Source organism: Triticum dicoccoides, chromosome 5A, assembly GCF_002162155.2.
Source record: "Triticum dicoccoides isolate Atlit2015 ecotype Zavitan chromosome 5A, WEW_v2.0, whole genome shotgun sequence".
Taxonomy (NCBI): Eukaryota; Viridiplantae; Streptophyta; class Magnoliopsida; order Poales; family Poaceae; genus Triticum; species Triticum dicoccoides.
In genome coordinates, this window is record NC_041388.1 from 422,067,794 (window position 1) to 422,075,388 (window position 7,595).

Sequence of the window (7,595 nt, forward strand, 5' to 3'; positions counted from 1 at the left end):
GCGCTGCCGCGCCGTGGCCGTTGGCCGCGCCGGCCGCGCCAGCCGGCCACGCCGTGGCCGCAGGCTGCCCTGGCCGGCCCTGGTCGCCGCTCCGGCGAGCCGTGGCGCCTGGCCAGCCCCGGCCACACCCGTGTGCGTGCCGCCGCCGCACCCCAATGCGGGCGCTAGGGGAAACCCTAGCGTCCCTACAGGAAAGGCTGTCGGCTGCTGGGCCGGCCCTGCTGGCTCCTGGGCCGGATGGGCCACGGCTGTGGGTGTCCCTCCATACAAAAAAAGGGGCGCCGGCTGTAGCGCGAGATTTTTGCAATTTAGCCCCCGTAGTTTCTAGATTTTACGCATGTTTTATTCCTGCTGTAATATTTCGCGTAGAAGCCCCTGGAACTGTCTGTTTTCACTGAAAACGCGTATTTGGGCTTAAAAATGCCTCGGGAATTCAATTTTTGGGCTAGTTTTGACATACGAGATGCGCTTAACATGCTATCCTTTGTAACATGATATTATTATATGATTTTACTGTTGTAGATTAATTGTTTAGCACTCTTAATCATTTAGTAAGTCATATAACAACATGTTTTAAATATTGGAACGTCATTTTAATTGAATAAGTTTATCAACATCGCATTTGTGCAAAAGATTACCTGATGTAATCTCATGATTTTTGCATAAATTGCAGATGGCCGGAATTGTCCACAAAGAGTTTGCTGAGTTGGCCCAAACGGGGATGAACTACCTGTCATGGGCTTCGGACTGTGAGATTTTTCTCCAGGGCAGAACACTCCTGAGGGCGATCGGTAAGGGGACCCAGCTGGCCCCCACCGATCCCAAGTTTGAAACTGAGAATGCGCAGGCTCTGCATTTTCTCCGTCATCACCTATCACCTACTCTGAAAGATGAGTATATGGCTGAACGGAGTGCTTCTGGCCTTTGGACCGCTCTTAAGCAGCGGTTTGAGCGGCTGAAGTACGCTGTTAAGCCACGTGCAGAGGCAGAGTGGATCCGTCTAAGGTTTGCGGACTTCAAGACGGTTGGGGAGTACAATTCGGCTCTACACCGAATTTGTACGACTCTTCAGATGTGTGGTACTCAGATTACCGACACTCAGAAGATTGAGAAACCCTATCCACTTTCCACCCTGACGCGGTCCTGTCCGCACGGAACTACCGCCAGGGCAACTACACGAGGTATTCAGAGTTGATTGACGTCCTCCAGGTGGCAGAGGCGCAGGACGAGGTTCTGAAAAAGAACTTTGCCGCGCAACCACTTGGGGGGAGTTCTCGTCAGGAGGTGAATGCTCTCAAAGTTCGCAAGCCTCAACAGAAGAAGAGGGGCCGCAAGGGCAAGAAGAAGGGCCCTCAGCCCTCCGCCCCGGCTAAGCAGCAAAAGCCGGGCAAGGGGGGGCAAAGGCCTCAGGACTGCTTTCGGTGTGGCTCGGTGGAGTATTTCTCCCGCCAGTGTCGCGCACCACAAGAGGTCGTTGATGCATATAAGGCCCGGAAGGCGCGTGAGATGCACCTCGCCTTGGTTCAGAAGGGAGCACCACTGGCGCCCATGGCGGCACTGTAAGTGCATCTAGTGCCCCTTAGTGATTCTGGTGTATTGAAGACTTATAGGTTAAGGGACTAATGCGTGTATGAGTGTACACAGGTCTATAAGTCTATGAGGAGTTTTATATTTACAGGAAAAGTCGACCCCTAAAAATGAATATCTTTGACTGAAGATTTTGGTATTTCTGAAGACTTTCATGAAGACTTTTAAAGTGAAGAAATTGGTGTGTCCGTGAAGACTTGATATTCATGCGAGGAATATGAAGCTTGAAGACTTTCGTTTTCATAGTTTTGTTTTTCTCTTTCTTGAGTCATAGGAAACATCGTACTATTAAAGGGGTCGAGGAAATACTAAGGAAAAATTTCCATGTGATGCTCAACTCAAAAGCCTACACCTACCAATCCCTTCGAGTGAAGCCATTGGAAATCTCATACAGTTCAGTCAATTTCTTCAGTGACAGAGACGAAGTTCTTCTGGTCTCTAAGGAATTTGTCCTGACTGAGGAGTTAGGAATTCGCCAGTGCGGATTGCCTACACAGTGAGGAACATGATAGACCTGAGGATTTTGCTACTCAAAATTCCGACCGTTGTTGTGCTATGCGCCAGCTGTCCCAAAATATCTATCCACCTAACGGTCATATCATTGAAGGGCATTTATGTATTATCATGTCGGGCTACTCCCTAGGCTATAAATAGCCGCCCCCTACAACCACTAGCTGGTTGGCTGCTCCGAGAGAAACTGACACCTGTCATTTGAGAGCAACCCATCCTCCGAGGACTTTGAGTGAAAATCATCAAGTGAGGAAAAACCAAAAACCCAAAACCCAAACACTTACAAACCCCAAGTGATTGAGCATCACTGAAGAGATTGATTCTGAGTGGATCCGACGCTTGTTACCTTTGAAGACTGTGTGACCAAGTTTGTGAAGGTTTGGAAGTCGCCTGAAGACTTACCACGAGTGATTGGACGAGGTCTGTGTGATCTTAGTTCAAGGAGAATACGGTGAGGACTGGGTGTCTTGGACTAAGTGTCCTTGACTGGGTGTCCGGGACTGTGTGTCCTCGAGTGTAAATACTCAGCCGCTCCAACCAGACGTACAACTGAGACAGCAGTTGGAACTGGTCTACCAAATCATTGTCTTCACCACTGGTTCTATTTCCTCAACTCTTTCATTTCCTCATAACTGTGTTGTATGTTTGTTCATATCTGTGTTTGAAGACTTTTACTGAAGACTTTCTCAATTTCCTTAGTTCAATTTCTTCAGTCTGTTTGTTTTCATCCTGTGTTATCCTGTGATTACACTTCCTGTACTCTGTGTCTGTCTTCATTTCATCATGATGACTATGCTTGTACTCTGTTATGTTTACCTTTGAGTACTTATTCCGCTGCTAGTAGTTCTTCGCTAAGGAATTTCCTCATCGGCAAATTCCTCAGTGAAGAATTTCATAAAAATCGCCTATTCACCCCCTCTAGTCGATATAACGCACTTTCAATTGGTATCAGAGCAAGGTATTCCCTTATTCTGTGTGATTTTGGTTTAACCGCCTGGAGTTTTAGTTATGTCGACCGCAGGTATGATCAAGGTCTCTGCTGGGTGTCCTACCTTCGATGGGACGGACTACCCCTACTGGAAGAATAAGATGCGAATGCACCTTGAAGCAATTGATAACGATCTATGGTATGTTGTGGAAAATGGTGTTCCCTCAGTCACACCTTCTCTGAATGCTGCCGATGTGAAGAGATTCAAGCAACTCGACTCTCAAGCGAAGAATATCATATGTGGCCATCTGAGCAAAGGACAGTATGGCAGAGTGAGTGCTTTGGAAACAGCAAAGTTTATCTGGGACAGGTTGTCCAAAGTGAATGAAGGAGTCTCAACTCAGCGTGAGTCTCGAGTTGATGTTCTTCGCAATCTCTTCAACCGCTTCAAAAGACTCGACAATGAAAATGTTCAACAAACCTTCGATCGCCTCACTGACATCTCAAACGAGCTTCAAGCACTTGGTGCCACTGACATCACCGACCATGAGGTGGTGAAGAAATTGCTGAGATCGCTTGATTCCTTGTTTGACACTCTGGCATTGATGATACAAGAACGTGCTGATTACAAGTCACTTGATCCCGCTGATATTCTCGAGAGGCTAAATACTCATGAGTTCCAACTTGCTGAAAAGAGAGATCTCTATGGTTCAAGCTATGGCAGAACACGTGCACTGAAGGCCAAGGCAGTATCTGAGTCCGAAGATGAAGACTCTGGTAGCAGCCTTGGTGATCCTGACGAACTGAGCCATGATCTGGCTCTGCTCGTGAAGAAGTTCCAAAAGTTCTCAAGACGTGGTCGCCTTGGAAGATCCTCAAGGAGCAATGATTCCTCATCCAGTGACTACAAGAAGAGGCTCTGTTACAAATGCAAGAAACCTGGACATTTCATTCAAGATTGTCCTCAGTGGGAAAAGGAATCAAAGAAGAAGAAATACAAGGATTACAGTTCTGATGATGCGAAGAAAAAGAAGAAATCCACAAAATCCTCATCATCAAAATCCTCAAAGCCTTCATATCACAAGAAGAGCATCTCCAAGAAGGCCAGGGCATTCATTGGCAAGGAAATGGACTCTGAGGCTGAATCTGAAGAAAATGAGGAAGAGGAGTCATCTGAGGAGTCTGAATCCGGAGTGGCGAGCCTTGCTCTCGCTACTGCATTCGTCAGCAAGTCTATCTTCAACACTGAGGAAAATGACCTCACCAACAAGGCTGATGAAGGGGATGATGACTACTCCCCCACCTATTGCTTCAAGGCAAAGGGTGCCAAGGTACTCAAATACACCTCCTCTGAATCAAGTGTGAATGAATCTGATGAAAACCTTAAGCCCAGCTATTCTAAACTTGCTAAGATTGCTATAAAATAATAAAGGGCTTTAGAAAAGGTTCAAAACATGCTAAATAAAAGTGATGATATGTTGGGTGAAGAAATGGATCGCACTGAAACTTTGACTGAAAATCTTCAGAGACTTCAGTCCAAGCTTGACAAACTTCAAAGTCATCATAACACTCTCTTAGCGGATCATGAGAAGCTTTCTTATGAATTTTTTCAAAGAAAGCAAGATCTTGAGAAGCTAAGAGTGATTTATGAAGATCTTCAAAAGGAGCGCGATTCATTACTTGCTCAACAAATCAGCACATCTCAGGAAGAATTTGTTCCTCCATGCTTGAAGTGCATTGAACGTAAATCTGCTAATTCTTCACCTGAATGTTCAAATGCTGCTAATGTTTCAAATTCCTCACATGCCTCTGCTATCACTAATTCCTCATCTGAGGACATTGCTAGTATCACTGATGATGCAGGGCTGAAGGAATTGTACACGACAGGCATGTACAAAAGCCTCAAAGGGCATCAGGCTCTTTGTGATGTGCTTAAAAAGCAGATTCTCAACAGGAACCCTAGGAAAGAGGGTATCGCCTTTGAGAGGAAAATCAATGCTGATGGTACATATTGGAAGCCTGAGCAGTACCCCAAAACTACATGGGTTGCTGCAAAGGGACCTCCAGTTAATCCATCTAACTTATATGGATTTGCATGTGAATCTCCCCATTCTGATGATGAGTCAATTGACTCCAACTATAAGCTATTCAAAAATCAGAATGGTAAAGTATTTGCTAGATATGTTGGAACTAACTGCAGGAACGGCTCTCCTATGAAGAAAATCTGGGTTCCCAAAAGATGCCTTGAAAATCTTCAGGTGAATGTCATCATGACACCACCTGTGAAGAATAGGAACCCCAGATCAAATTCTTCATATGAACCAAATTCCTCATATGAACATCATCGTGCTAATCCGTCTGTTTCGCAGGGAAGATCTAAGGATTATGGATATGTGCATTATTCTTCAAATCATTATGTCCATAAGTCCTCGAAGAATTTCTCTGCTTACTCTTATGCTTACTCTAACCCCTCTTATGTGAAACGAAATGGACTGGCTTCTATGCCATCCTTCTCGTATGGAGCTCGCAGAATGATAAACTCTTTGCCACCCCTTCAGATGTGGGTGGTGAAGAAAAAGAACTAATCTCTTCTGCAGGGTCAGGTCTCCAGATGCACATAATCGTCTGAAGAATTTGCTGGAGACCTGAGTATGCCTGAAAGGACGCAGGCTAATCATGAAGAAATGAACTTTCATTTCTCACGTCCTCATATTGCTTTATCAGTTCTTTTACTTGATGAAATTGATCTGGTGAATTGATGTCATATTCTTCACTGATGAAGTATATGAGTTTGTAAGCTGCACTAATTCATCTGCAGGATGATCAACCCAAAGCCACTGAGTGGGTCCTCGATAGTGGATGTACAAACCACATGACTGGTGACAAGAATCTATTTATGGATGCTCCATTATCACCGTCGCATCTGAAGCATATCATATTTGCTGACAAAGGCAAAAGTCAGGTATTGGGTCTAGGTAAGGTTGCGATTACAAAGGATCGACACATGGACAAAGTCATGCTTGTTGAGTCCTTAGGATACAACCTTATGTCTGTCTCAATGCTTTGTGATCTTGATATGGTTGTTGTCTTTGGCAAGTACCGTTGTGTTGTGGTTATGGAAGCTGACAATTCCAACGTCTTCGAAGGCTTTAGGAGAGGAGACCTATATATTGTTGATTTCTCTACAGGACCACAACCAACCGTGTGCTTACTTGCAAAAGCTTCAGAAGGCTGGCTCTGGCATCGACGACTTGGTCATGCAGGCATGAGGAATTTGCACACGCTTGCGAAGAAGAAGAAGCATGTCATTGGCATCGAGAATGTCAAATTCCTCAAGGATCACCTATGCGGAGCCTGTGAAGCTGGGAAGATGACCAAGGCCAAGCATCCAGCGAAGACTATCATGACCACCACTCGCCCATTTGAATTGCTTCACATGGATCTCTTTGGTCCTAATCATTATTCTGCTATCTCAAATGAAGCATCTCAATATGGCTTCGTTATTGTTGATGATTATTCTCATTACACATGGGTACATCTTGTTACTTACAAACATGAAGTGCAAAAAGTCTTCAAATGATTTTCCTCGAGGGCTTCAACCAACTTTGATGTGAAGATCAAGCACATCAGAAGTGACAATGGCACTGAGTTCAAGAATTTTGGTCTCGATGACTATCTTGATGAACTTGGTATTACTCATGAGTTAACTGCTCCTTACACTCCTCAGCAGAACGGCGTCGTGGAGTGCAAGAACAGGACTCTTGCTGAGATGGCTCGCACTATGCTTGATGAATACAAAACGCCTCGTCGTTTCTGGACTGAGGCAATTGATACTGCGTGCCACATCATCAACAGAGTATATCTTCACAAATTCTTCAAAAAGACTGCCTATGAACTCCTCACTGATAAGAAACCCAATGTAAATTATTTCAAAGTCTTCGGTGCTAAATGTTGGATTAGAGATCCTCATCACAACTCAAAATTTGCACCGAAAGCACATGAAGGTTTTATGCTTGGTTACGGAAAGGACTCGCACAACTACAGAGTCTTCAACAACGTTCTTCACAAAGTTGTTGAAACTGTAGATGTGCGGTTCGATGAAACTAATGGCTCGCAAAGAGAGCACCTACCTACTGTGATAGATGAACCAGCACCTGAGGAAACTATCAAGTTCAAGGCTACTGAGGATGTCATTCCTACTGAAGAATCTGCTGAAGAATTCATTCCAGAACATGAAGAACGTCGAGCTAATGCACCTGAAGAAAATGCTGAAGAAAACACTGATCAAATTCTTCAACGACAACCAGCTCATCCTCGCATTGCAAAAGAAGTGCAAGTTGAAAAGATCATCAATGACATCAAAGCGCCAGGTCCTCTCACACGCTCAAAAGCTTCACATTTGTCTAACTTTTGTGGGCAGTATGATTTTGTCTCTATTACAGAGCCACTAAGGTAGATGAAGCATTTCTGGAGCCTGAGTGGATTCAGGCCATGCAAGAGGAATTACATCAGTTCGAGCTCAACAATGTCTGGGAACTGGTCAAACGTCCAGATCCTCGCAAGCACAATA